This window comes from Lolium rigidum, chromosome 5 (genome assembly GCF_022539505.1).
Source record: "Lolium rigidum isolate FL_2022 chromosome 5, APGP_CSIRO_Lrig_0.1, whole genome shotgun sequence".
Classification (NCBI taxonomy): domain Eukaryota; kingdom Viridiplantae; phylum Streptophyta; class Magnoliopsida; order Poales; family Poaceae; genus Lolium; species Lolium rigidum.
The window spans coordinates 16,136,474-16,149,830 of NC_061512.1; the positions used below are offsets into that span (position 1 = coordinate 16,136,474).

Consider the following 13,357-nt stretch of genomic DNA (forward strand, 5'->3'; position numbering starts at 1 on the left):
TGACGGAGACTTCGCCAGAAAATTTGTATCAACCGCCACCGCCGTTTGAGCAATGCCGCCCACCCGAGGCAGCAACTCCAAATGACCAAGGTAGCAACGCTGGCCTCGGCCAGCAGCAACGCGAGGTGCCTAAGGTCGCAGTGCCTATAGGGCCAGCAGCAAGCCCCTAGAGACGTGAGTGGCCAGCACATGGAGGTGCTTGTAGCACCCGTAGACCCTCCGTTGGGGCAACCTCTGCTCACCGATGGTTGCAGTGGAGGAGTTCGGCGAAGATAGCGGCCAAGGGCGGAGCTTGGTGTGGGGGCGAACAAGGGCGCATAGGATGCAGCGGTGGTCGTCGTCGTCAGAGGGAGTCGGGGCCAGCCGGAGCTCCGCGGCGAGCATGGCCCTCCCTTGATTGCGTCGAAACGGAGAAGCACAACGAGCTCCAGGCGGCGAGATGCTCGAGATCTCCGCGGCGAGGCGGCCGAGCTCCTTGCGGCGAGGCGGGCGAGCTCCAGGCGGCAGGTAGACTCCGGCGTGGAGCTTCATGGAGGCAAATCAGGGGAATCTTGAAACGAGATAAGGTTCGAGATTTTTTCCTGGACGGTGGTTGGTGGGGCGAAGGAGAACGACGACCACGTGATTCTAGGCATCGGAGGGCTACACACCCGGAGGTTGCGAGCGAGCGCAGCCCCCGGGGGAACAGGATCATTTTCCTTTCCAAGTCGATGAGCCCAATACGAAATCTGCGATCTGGGGGCGACGATTGCTGGATCGTTTATCGTTATCCGCTCTATTCCGTTCGATCGCGTGGGGCCATAGGTCCGCTCGAAACCTGCGATCTGAGGCGACGACCTCGCCTCCAGGGTACACCATGGCTCGACACGGAGCGCGCATGCCGATGAAAATTCTCCTCCCGCCCACTGACCGCGGCCGCACTGCACACCGGAACGAGGTTAATTTCCACGTCGCGCGCGCCGCGACCGAAGAAGGAAATGAATCGATGGGTGCTCGCGGGTTTCGCCGGCCGCCGTCACTCATCAGCAGGTCACATCAGAGACGCGGCTCGCGTCGCCGTCGCGCGCGCATCCCTGGCCGGCGGCGTGTCGCGCCTCCGAGCCTCGCCCTCGCGCCACAGATTAGTCGCGTCGCTCTGTAGACTAGCGTGGTAGTGGTAGGTCCGTGTCGGTTGCGCGACAGATCAATCGATCGATGCGTCGTCGTTTCGCATCGGCGGAGCCTCGTATCCGCCCAGTGCGCGCCCAGTGGCGGGCCTAGGCTACCACTGACTAGACCATGGGAACATCATTGGAGGCGTTCGCTTTGCTTGCGGCAACAGCACCTCGCTCGGGGCCATGGCGATCGAGCGATGGATTCTCCTCCTTTTGGCTCCGGGTTTGGTGTGCTGCTGCCGGGGCACGTGGCCGTGAGCCAGCGGTTCCCAGTCTCTCCTGCAGCTCCTAGCTAGATCTCCAAAGATACTATTTGCATCGAAAAGGTGCCACTACCAAGCAGCCGCCAGGTCGGGTTGCATCACTGGCCGTGCGTTCCTAGGCATTGTCAGTCAGCCGCCCACCATGTCTGTTTCTTGCTTCTTGTTGCACGTGCAAGCCCAACTTGCACTGTGTAAATTTGCATGGTCCATTGTATTGTTGCTTGGCCGCTAAGCTTCTAGAAACTTCCGAATTGACTATACTGGTCTAAGTCTGGTTTATAAGCCATGTGCGTATTTTCGAGTCATCAATTTGACATGCATAACATAAATTATATGACAGAAAATTATATGTTAAAAATATGAAATCTAGTATCGAATGAATGTAAATTCGTATTCTCGTGCGCCTGAGATTTAATTAAGAGTTGTTTTGTGGTACCCTTAAATAAATAACAGCCATTAATTTCCGTTCATCCAATGGTCCAAATAGTTTCATACCACAACCCAAAATGTCGTCGTGGTGAACAGACAGATGCCATAGGATGGCTTGAGTTGGGGCCGAATGGACGCAAGAGGATTCGGGGGAGGGTTTGTGATTAGATGGGACGAACTTCCGGATGGTTTCCTCAAGAACTTAGCCAAGGCTAGAGGTTGAAGAAGAAAGACATAAGGAAGAACTCGCTCTAGATCATCATCTTTATTGATCTCAACAGGCTACAAGTTTCTCAGTACAAGCTCTTCTGTGTTCGTGCGCGTGTCTGTAAGAAGGGCTGCCCCCTCTCCTTATATAGGGGAGAGGTGGCTTACAGGGCAAGAAACCCTAATGGCATCTTTGACTAGACAAACTACTTTACAAAGCTACTTTAATCATAGAAGACACCGGAGTCCTCTTTAATCGGAGATGCCGACGTCCTCCGGCTTCTTTGACCGTCATCCTTCTCTTTATCGTCGACCCTTCGTCTAAAGTTACTTAGCTTAGCTCATCTTTGTCTTCTAGCTCGGAGAGAATCTTTGACCGAGTCCTGCGACCTGCTCGTTCTTCCGGTAACCCGGTATCTTCTTACACGGTTCCGGCATACCCCTCTTGGGGATACCGGCTTAGCTCCACTTAGCTAAGTTCTTATCTTTAAGTTCCGGTACGAACATTAAACCGGTATCTTGATGGCTCAACCCATCCGGTTTGGCATGCCTTTGGCATACCGGGGGTCATCCCCCCAACACAAAACTTGAGAGGTATGTTACATACCTCTGGAAATTTTCGCACCTCAGTGAAAAAAAGTAGACGGTCCTGACCCAATAGATGGGCCCAGCCCAGTAGACTGCTCCAACCCATGATCTGCCGACCACAATGGGTGAGGATTCGTCGTTCTTGCGCGACATCACTGCGAGAGGTTCCGCCGCCGCCGCTCTCTCCATTCCCCAACTCTGGCGCCACCGCCCCAGATGGAGAGTGGTGCGCAGCGACTCCTCGGCCTCCTTCCTCACCATCGCCGCGGAGGATCTTGGCCTCCCCGTCCTCATCCCCGACTCACCGCCCGCGCCGTGGTCGGCGTCCCCACGGACGAGTCCGACTGCTATTGCGACCTGTCCTTGACGCTTATGGCGCTGGCGGCTCCCTCCCGCACGGGCTGCACCGTCCTCCGTCCCCTTTCCACACTACTGTTTCGGCGGCGGCAGCTTTGGCCCTCGCGTGGTCCAATATCGATGGCATCGTCCTCGTCCTCCTGGCTGCCATCGCGGCGCACCACCTATGTCGTCTCGGCGGTGGTGCAGGAGCTGGTTGGAGACCGACGAACTCCTTCCATTCGAGGTCAAATGGTAGGAGTCGCCGACGCGTGTTTGGGTGGTCGCCGGCGCGTCGTCTTCTTGTAGTCTTTGTCTTCTGTATGTTCATGTTCTCGTCTGCTGTGCTGCTCCATGTAAGTGACTTTGTGATACCAGTTTTCCATTAGCACACAAATCATACACATCAACAACCTCAAATGGCATAATTGCACTAGTTCTAGAGTTCTAGGCCTCCCAAAGTTTCCTATAGGCTCTATCTGTTGGGTTACTTGACAATTTGAGATGAATGATGGCATAGGATTAGGCAACAAGTTAGACTGACACTTTGCCCCCAAAACAATTGATTAAGTTTTTGAGGAATGAGTTCAGATTGCATATTATGCAAGTATGTCTCTGCAATTGTGGGTGTAGGTGTGTGACTGTATGTGCAGGGCTTCATGGCCTGTGGTCTTGATCAATTATGGGTGTGGGTGTGTGACTGTATGTGCAGGGGTTAATGGCCTGCGGTCTTGATCAATTGTGGGTGTGGGTGTGTGACTGTATGTACAGGGGTTGATGGCATGTGGGCTTGATGGCTTGTAGTATTTCCAAGTTCTCTATTCTGATTTTTTTCTATACTACTAATTTTCTAGAGAAAAATCGAACTAAATTAATGTGAAGTAAATTTCATATAATTCAGATGAAATGCCACTAGGAGCTATGACTATCTGTTTGTAGACAGGAAGCAAATGTAGATCTCCCATTAAATGTTTTAATATTATTTGTATATCTAACCATGGTGATTGAATCCATATATTACTAATTTGGAAACCAACGTCATTGTTTTTGTTCATGGAGGTAGGTTTGGTGCTTGGTGCTGGTACAGTACCATGTCACAACTTGAAGATAGCAAAGTCAATGCAATGGTGTTGATGTACCGATCATCAGTCAAGAATTTTTAGTAGAAGCAGCTTCCATGATGGTGGAGACAAGGTGATTTCATCCTTGTATAAAATGACATCTACTCTCTGAAGTATATAATTTAGTTATGAGAAGTTGGGAAATGCTAAAGACATACTCCACTTTCATGTATTCGCTTGAAGATTTGAAATTTGTGGTTTAAATAAGATGCCAGCGATGTTTATGATGGTCACCAGTTGCTTAGTTTACTACCAAGTAACTATCGATGTTATAGATAGTTCCATAGCCTTATACATAACTGATTTCTCTGGTAGAGGGGCGACTTTTTTCCATTAGCCGCTGATGAATCATGAAACCATCATCTTGTAGTATTTCTCATATATTACTGTAGAAAGAATATAAGAGCCAATTTCTGAAGGAACTTCTGGGTTGCTATTTTATTCTTCTTGATGGTACTCTTTTAGGTCATTTGAGTTATTTTGCCTTTTCTAGTTTTGGGTGGCAGTGGTAATCTAAAATCAAGTGTTGCCCCAAGTGGACGGCAGTGCCATGTTTGCTGGTCCGCAGCTCAAACCCATTGGTGTGTTCTATTGAGTAACCTGACATTTCCCTAACACCGATTCTATTCAATTTCTTGCTTTTTGTTTGATATCTTGCATCTTGTGCTTATTCAGGCGTTATCTCTGCAAGGGAAGGGCGGAGGAGTGAATATGTAAAGTGTTAACCTCTCCGTGGGTGAAGCTGAAGCAAGGTTTAACATGCTCTGTGATTCATTGTTCTGGTACCTACGCAGCCTGGCTCCGGCGAGGACGTCGCATCACCGCCGGAACCAAGCTCGCCTACGCACAAGCACACAAAGGAGTACAATCTCATTTTGCATGTGAATGAGGTCATCGACCGCGGCCCTTTGATGATGGAGGGTCCCGATTTCTACCCTGACGATGGCGAAGACCTGAGCCACAGGCACAAATTTAAGACCTGGTGGTCTTTATGGCGAGACATGATTGGAATTTGCCATAATCCTTTTCTTCTGTGTTTACTTCAGTTTTTAATGTTTCGGACTAGCTGTTTTTTTTATCAAGTTTGGTACTACTAGTGTTTACCTCGGTTCAGTTTATCATTCTGTTAGTTATCTAGTTTGATTCCGCATACTCTTTATCCTAATTTTGAAATAGTTCAATTGCACTTTGAAACTCGGCGTCAGCATTTAGTATGTAGAGAAAAAAAGTGGCTCTAGTGTATGATTTTCGCTGGAATGGCACATAACAGTCTCTCAATTTTGAGTTGCGTATCCAAAACTAATTGTTGCTAGCGAAATGAAAGTGTCGCTATTTTTTTTATCTACGCACTCAATCTTCGTTCTGCCCAATTATAGTGAGTGCAAAACATAAGCTCCCGGCCTGTCAGAAAAGTCGTAACACAACAAATAGCTCTGTACCGGACACAACATCATCCGAATCAACAAATCCTTGAGACATCCGATCCTTTCTCTAGATGATTTTACTCACTGTAATTGGGCATAGTTGAAATACATTCACTGTGAACTAGATATTTTTTTCAAAATACATTCTCACTGGTGTCTTAAGTGAGACCAACACTGTTCAGCATGCAAATCAACAATTGGGATTGCTTTGTTACGTCAATCGATATTGCTTACAGAGCTCCATCAAAACAAGTTAACAAGCATCAGGAGAGATCACATAAATATATTTTATTTCAAACTATTTGACTGCAAATAAGTACCAACCAAAATAAGTAGAATCACTCTTCAAATTACAGACAGTTTAACTAGAACACCATCAGCACTATTCCAACATAGCTATTCTCCAGTCGGCAACGAGAAAGCTTCGACGTCTACGTGACACATGACTAGGGTTTTTTCTGCATATTCATTACGTTAGCCACTACCTTGAGAAGATGAGGCACCAGCACCTGCAGTCTGCAGATTGGGCACAGACTCCATAGCCAATATCGATTCCGTGAGGCTGCAAAAGTTAAGAACAATTTAGTTCCTGCTATATTGTTCATGGTGAAATTACAACATTGGAGGTGGGTTGACTCAGCGAAACAGGACATGAAACAGAGGTTTGTAGATACCTTGATCCAGAACTTTTTCCTCAAGTCACAAACCACCTGGTATATGTATGAAGAGGAGACACAGTAAATAATATGTATATTATACCAGAAATAATATTGGCGAAAAAATATAGATATAATGAAGATAACATTTGGTGTTCATTACATGCAGCACACAATTTATTATTATTGTACAGTTACCTTTGTCCTTGGAACTGAATCTCTCATGGAACGCTTTAGGCCTCTTCATTAAATCGAAGTGGTCAAAAGGCCATCTCCAGAATATATATTTTAGGGTATATGCACCATCTCCAGAATATATATATGCACCATTCAAAACAGCCTTTGGAGTTCTTTTTGGTTGAAAAGACCATCTCCACAGTATATATGCACCATTAAGCTGGTCCATGACGAAAAGCAAGGGATGTCCATAAACAACTACTCAAGACAGTAGAAAAATATTTATAGAACACATTAAACAAAACTAGCAAATAAACCTATGCTTATTAGAATAAATACAAATATTGCTCATCTCCACAATATATAGATTTTAAAATATAAACATCCATATTCTATAGATCAATAAAACCATATCCAGAATATATATGCACCATTTCATCTGGCCCATGACCAAAAGCAAGGGATGTCTAATACTATGTCCCTCATAAATCATGGTTGCTAGGAAGTAGGAACCTAACTTTGTAACTCTTCTGAGTCTTCCTATTTCCTCTAACAATAGCAGCAGCCCACTCCACCCATTCTATGTCTGCTGCCTAGCAATGACTAGTTACTGAATTTCGGCAATTTGGTCCTATGGTGATTTGACTTCACGATTTCATATCTCTAAAAGTCATTTGTTTACTATTCTCTCTAAAAGATGCCATAATTCATACCACTCCCTCTATTATGAGTGGTAAAAGGTACCATAGAAGAAGCCTTGTCAAGAGAGTGACTTAGCCATTGGATTTGTCTCATTCAGAACCTTAGCCATTGGATTTGTCTCGTGATTCATGCTGATATCACCTTTGTAAATGGGTTGTAGATCGGATTTCCTTAGTTGTAAATGAGTTGTAACTGAGATTTTCCTAGCGAATTACAACTAGGTGTTGTAACTGAGAAGAAAATACAAACCGTTGAATTTGTGTTGACATGTGGCGTAGCGCGCACCGGTTTCTTTTGGACATCCTAGATTCCAAATTTCAAACCAGAAATTTGGAGCAAAACACTGCGATGACGGAGGAGTCGCCAGCTCAGATTGCATCATCAATACGGGTTCGAAATTTGGAGCAAACACTACGATGATGGAGCAGTCGCATGCTCAGACTGCATCATCAACGATTGGCGGATTCATCCAAGTCACACTTCGCTAAATTTGATCAAATATCTAGGTAGAAACAACAACATCAATAAAAAAAATACTATATTGAAATCTTTACAAAGTCTATTTTCATACTATATAAATACATTTAATATTGTAGATATTGTTATTATTTGTATTTTTCGTTAAAATTCAAAAAAAAATTAACTAAATTCATAATGTGAAGTTAATAAAAATGGAAGAAGTCCACGTATGATCGCCCACCGTATTAATTACGGAATAAATTGAAGGGTCCTTAACTAATGGGTGCCAATCAAGCTTCTGCTACAATGTTACGATCACCGGACAGGGACGGAGCCAGCTTTCGATCTTGAGGAGGGCAAAATAGTGTTGTAAACTTCATAAGGAGGGCAGAGTAAGCTAAATCAGCAAGAAATTACAGTTCTAGTGAGCAGTATTCTTCATAAAATCCAAACCATAGGGGGGGCACAGCCCCCCCTCGTTCCCCCTTGTCTCTGTCCCTGTCACCGGATCATGTCGGTACAAACAGCCCGGCCGGCCCCGTCGTTGGGCGAGTATATGCATCGACATCTTTGTCTACTCCGTCGACAGTGATAATTGTGAAATTAATTGCCCTGATTTGAATTGAAGTCACTCTCTCTTCAGTATATATACGGACGTGTACATGATCGTGCTACCCTAGTCCACATAAAAAAAATGAACCAATCTCGCCGCCTGTCACAAAATCACACCCAATTCAATTTTTGTACTTGCTACGTGAATAAACCATGTAATCTATCTAATCCATAATATGTGTCATAATCTTAGTTCAAAATTACAATTAAAACTAAATCCCCTGGCACTTCTTATTACGGATCGGATGGAGCACATAAGATCATCTGTTAAAGATGATCTATGATAAGACACCCAAAGCAGGAGATGTAAGGAGGTTTACAGCACATTACCACTTTTTTACATCACCAAAATATTGCTTGGTTTAACAGATAGTGCAAAATAGGGCACATGTACCATCGTGGGCGATATGAAATAGGGCACATCTGCACCAACTCCTTCTTGTTCAAAAATTTAATCTTTAAATTGAACTTCTCAAACTTAAATTCAAACACTCCTAATTACATTTTAACACTTCTAATTCATTAGATAGGTTTGATACATTCAAATTTTACTTCGACGATACATAGAACCTAAACTTCGACACTTTAAATCATGATCTTCGACATACACTAACCTGAACTCAATGTAACATCTAGAGATCATGCGAGTCTTCATAATTAGAGCTGCTGACACCGTTCCAGAAATCCGAGTCCAACTCAGAGGAGGCTCCAGACGAGACAACAATGGCAGAGGGGGAAGCCTCCACCGACAGTGCAGCCTCTCCTTCGACGCCGGAACCTCATCCTCCTTCTCTATGGCTCCCCTCGCCGTGAAGTACCCCTTCTTTTTTTTAGATAACAACTGATGGAATTCAACAATGGCGAAACCGATTACAAACGACTCCACAAAAAAAGGAAAATACAATAAGGACCCAGAAGACCACACACCGTACTCCCAAATCGCAGTCAAGCCCATCGTCCTCATCGTCACCACCCAAGTACAGAGACCGAAACCGGAAGCCGCCCGTCTTCAGACACCATCGAGTCACCACCGCCACCTTCGCCACATTGGGCTTTGAACACCGCAGGAGTGCCCACCCCGAGGGGTGAGAGCTAATAATCTTTTCCAGACCATCGGGCAGGCGGGAGCTGGTGGAGACCAAGCAGAACCTCCAAACCACGGACCCCGAGCAGTAGGTCCCAACCATCAACGCCACGTCAAGCCACCTCCTCCCCTCGCCACCATGGCCGGCCGGAGAAAGCTTCACGACGCGGCAGTCGCATCTCAAGAAAAAGACCCTAAAAACCCTAATGAGGAAGGAGATTGTACCGTCCCCTTCCACTCCCTCGCCACCACGGCCGGCCGAGGGAAAGACAGCAGAAACAACTGCCCTCCGACTCCCAAAGCTCCACGACAGAGTCGACAGACGACCCTGCCCGGAGAGACCACCCTCCCTAGATCCACCGATCCGAGAGGAAACCAGGCCAGCAGCTCGCCGGCGCCGCCACACGTAGCCTTGCCGAGATGGGGACCGAGCTCCAGCACCTTTATTCTGACGTGACGCTGCCACCACCATCTCGGCAGCGCCTCCCGAGACCCTAGGGGCCCTCACCACCGGCGGTCCGCAGATCCGCCGCCAGGAGGGCGATCCCATCGCGCAGGAGGCCGATCCGCCACCGTGGAGACGTCCACGCCGCCGCACACCCGCGGCAGCTCGATGCCGGAGCCACCGGCGATGCATGCCGCCGCCACCAGGGGAGCCGCCATTGCGCGAGGGACGAAGCCGCCGCCGCCGTCAGGGCTTTGCCCTGCGGGTCTTTCGACAGCGGCGAGGGGGAGGGGCGAGGAGGACAGTAGCAGGCGGCCGGCGGCGGAGGTCGCCCCCCGAGTCGCCTAGGTTAGGCGACGCGAGGGGGATATTCGTGAGGCCAATACAAGTACCCCTTCTTCTATTGCAAGAGCTCCTGGTGTTCACAGCAAACCTTCTCCATTGCCGCCTCGTCAGTCTCAAATGCCCTACTCTGCAAAAGGTGCGACGATTCTCCTGCTCAGCTCGCAGTTAGGACATCGAGGAAGTTCATCTCAGCCCGCGGAAAATAGCGATGGAGCAGTCGCCTGGTCAGGTTACACCCATGCCTATTGACTCCCTCGGTTTGATCAAAGTCGTACTTTCTAAACTTTAATCAAATATATAAAGGGAAATCAATAACTATAATATAAAATATTAAAATCGTTATAAAATATTTTTCATATTTTATATATTTAGTTGTACCATAGATATTCGCAGGTCGCCACAAATAATTAGAGCTGTAGGGAGGCTTATTTTTTCTTATATTTTATGTTAAACTTTAAAAGATCGACATTTACAAAACTCATAATGCGAATTCAAAAAAACGGATGAAGTACGTTGCACACCGTGTTATTGTAAGTTGCGCGGAATAAATTGTGCAGTGTACTTCAACTGATGGGCGCCAATTAATATCCTACTCCAATGTAACGATCACCGGATCACGTCGGTACAAACCAGCCGGCCGGCTCCGTCATTGGGCGAGATGTAGCCAGATTAAGAAAGGAAAAATCTACTTATGCACTGTGAAATTAATCACCCCGTTTTGAATTGAAGTCACTCTCTTGACAAGGCTTCTTCTATGGTACCTTTTACCACTCATAATAGAGGGAGTGGTATGAATTATAGGAACGGTTCAGATCAACCGGCAAAGATTAGGCCCAACGAACCCAGAAGCAGTAATTATCAACGTTGACACGCACAAAAAAAAATTATTAACAGTTTTGATAGCCCAACACTAAAGCCGGACCCACAGTGCAAGAGCTAAATTGCAAGGCTAGCGCCTTGGCGGCTTGTTACGCCGGAGAGCAGGCAGGAGCATGCGCAGGCCAGAACGGGTACGCTCGCAGCGGCGGGAGCCATCGTGGCTTCCTGCCTAGCCTAGTATGCGCGTTGCCGAAGTTGAGGCCTCTACATGTTGGGCGCGTCAGGTGTCGGCGACGCCACGGTGCGCGGCCCGTTCCATGGCCAACTCGCCGGAGAGCAAGCAGAAGCACGACAATGGGTCAGGAATAATCCTGGCCGCGCCTACCTCGTCGATGCGCTCTGCCTCGGATGAGGCATCTGCTCGCTCGGTGCGTCGGGCGCGACATGGATGTCGTCGTGTGTGGCGTCGGCACCGCCGCCCTGCTTTACGTCCACCTCGCCGGAGAGCAAGGAGAAGCACTACCATGGACAGACGGGCTCACCGGACAGGGAGGGAGCGATCGTGCGTACTGTGAAACCTCTGTTGAGGCGGCTACGGGCTAGGCGCGCCGTGCTCCGTGATGGACGACATCGTCATGCTCCAGGATGCTTCGGCGCGCATCTGCCAAGAACGACCAAGCCACCGCCGCAACGCACCATGTGGTCCCTCCGATGGCGCCCGACGCAATCGCTACCGCTCAGTGCAAGCACAACTTCCGGCCAAGGCTGCCTCTATCGCCTAAACAGAGATCTCTCACGCACGGAGAAGGAAGAAGGTTTAGATTATTTTTTTAACGACAACACATATTTGGACTGGGCCAGGCCCACCAACGGCCTTTCTTTAAGCAGTGCCAAAATTTTCCACCGGTATGTATCATACTTCTCAGATTTTTGGCACCGGTATGAATCATTATAGGCCTTTAGATGAATGAAAATAGAGGGCTATTATTCATTTGAGGGTACCACAAAACAACTCCTTGACAATCACCACTTCATACTTATACACGAATGCTTCCTTGACCAATCGCGCCGCACGTCAGGAAATCACGCCCAAGCTCCCTTTTTGTACTTCTGCGTGAATACATCATGTACATAATTTGTCATTTAGCACCATGCATGAGAAATTAACTAATGGTAGAAATATGTCAACTCCTTCACATACAGGTTTCAGTTGATTGTGATCACCATGGAAATAATCACAGTATCACACTCATTGAAGTCACTCTCGGGACATCACCACTAAGTACCACCCGAATTCCAAATCATCCAATAAATCCCGCGGCACGGCACATCACAAAATCGTCGCGATCAATCCCTCCGCACCATTTTCTTCCACGCACAAAACCATCACATGTTGTCCTGTTTTTCAACTCCGTTATAATTTCACGCACCACAGCCTCACGCGCGTCTCTGTCAGAGTTAGCTCGTCCCAAATCCTACCCATATTCCTCCTTCATAGAGGTCCCACACGATCAAACTGATACAAAACGGTGGGCTCATAGAAGCAGGTCAACAAGAAAACCGAAATCCAAGATGGTGGTGAGCCACCAACTCAAACTCGAAACCTACGGACTAGACGTATCGCCTATGCTAATCCAAATACTTCCACGCTCCCTCCTCCGTCGACACCGTCCCCGACCGTCATGTATCGCTCCTGACCAGATCCTTATCCGGGTCGCAAACAACGGTGTGTCTCCGCTTCCTCTCCTTCATCTACGTCTCCTACAAGTTGTGCCACCTCGCCTACGACACACATGGTGAGAAACATCCCTCCTCTTACTTCCTCCGCCAGCTTATCACTACTAGGAAAAGGCTTATAGCCGTAGGATTACCGCTGGCGCACTAAATTTTAGGTGCGCCACTGCTATTTACCGCCGGCGCGCCACATATTTGGTTCACCAGTGGTATTCTAATGTCGTCGGCGGTCCTACTCTTTCATGCGCTGGTGGTATTTGGAGGCAAGGCATCTTCTAGCTATGTCGCATGCTTCGTTCGGACCACTAGCGTCCAAAAAGACGGCGCACCGGGGGTATCGAGCTACCCAAACCTTCCCGCACGTTCTAGAAACCAACCAGATCGAGATGCAGAGAGGAAAATATAGGAGAAAGAACAGGAACACACGTACGCACGCCCACCCCCACCCACCCAGTCTCCCTCCATCCCAATTTCTCCCAAGTCCCAACCCACCCTCTCTCACTCCTGTCACACCCAACCTTCCCTTCCGTATCGATCAGGCCCCAGCGTGAGTCGCTTTTGCCTCCAATAAGGGCGAGCCGCTTTTGCCACCATTGTTTCTTCGTTCAGTTCTGTCTGATGAAGAATTTATTTCACATCTGTTGCTGAAGGTTTTTCACAAAACCCCCTAGAACCTGGAAAATAAAAACGGGATCCTTCCATTAATCTTGTGAAAACCCCTGCCCCTTCTTGAATCTGCCCGGGGTCTTTCCTTTCTGTTGTGACCGAATGGTCAGCAGCGCCCGGGCCCGTACGTCGGTGA

The 13,357-nt window shown here is 47.8% G+C and overlaps 2 long non-coding RNA genes across 3 annotated transcripts; one reads left to right on the forward strand and one right to left on the reverse strand.

Moving 5' to 3' along the window:
• Positions 1 to 3,351: 3,351 nt before the first annotated feature.
• LOC124658075 lies at positions 3,352 to 5,235 on the forward strand. Of its 2 annotated transcripts, XR_006989000.1 has the most exons (3): positions 3,352 to 4,171; positions 4,592 to 4,679; positions 4,774 to 5,235. It is a non-coding gene; the product is annotated as an uncharacterized LOC124658075 (long non-coding RNA). The 2 variants fall into 2 exon arrangements; XR_006988999.1 differs by having other exon boundaries at positions 3,352 to 4,679.
• A 560-nt stretch (positions 5,236 to 5,795) lies between these two features.
• On the reverse strand, positions 5,796 to 6,706 carry LOC124651113. The gene is made up of 3 exons (XR_006987277.1): positions 6,377 to 6,706; positions 6,197 to 6,232; positions 5,796 to 6,084 (listed from the first exon to the last, which is right to left on the reverse strand). It is a non-coding gene; the product is annotated as an uncharacterized LOC124651113 (long non-coding RNA).
• Positions 6,707 to 13,357: the final 6,651 nt, after the last annotated feature.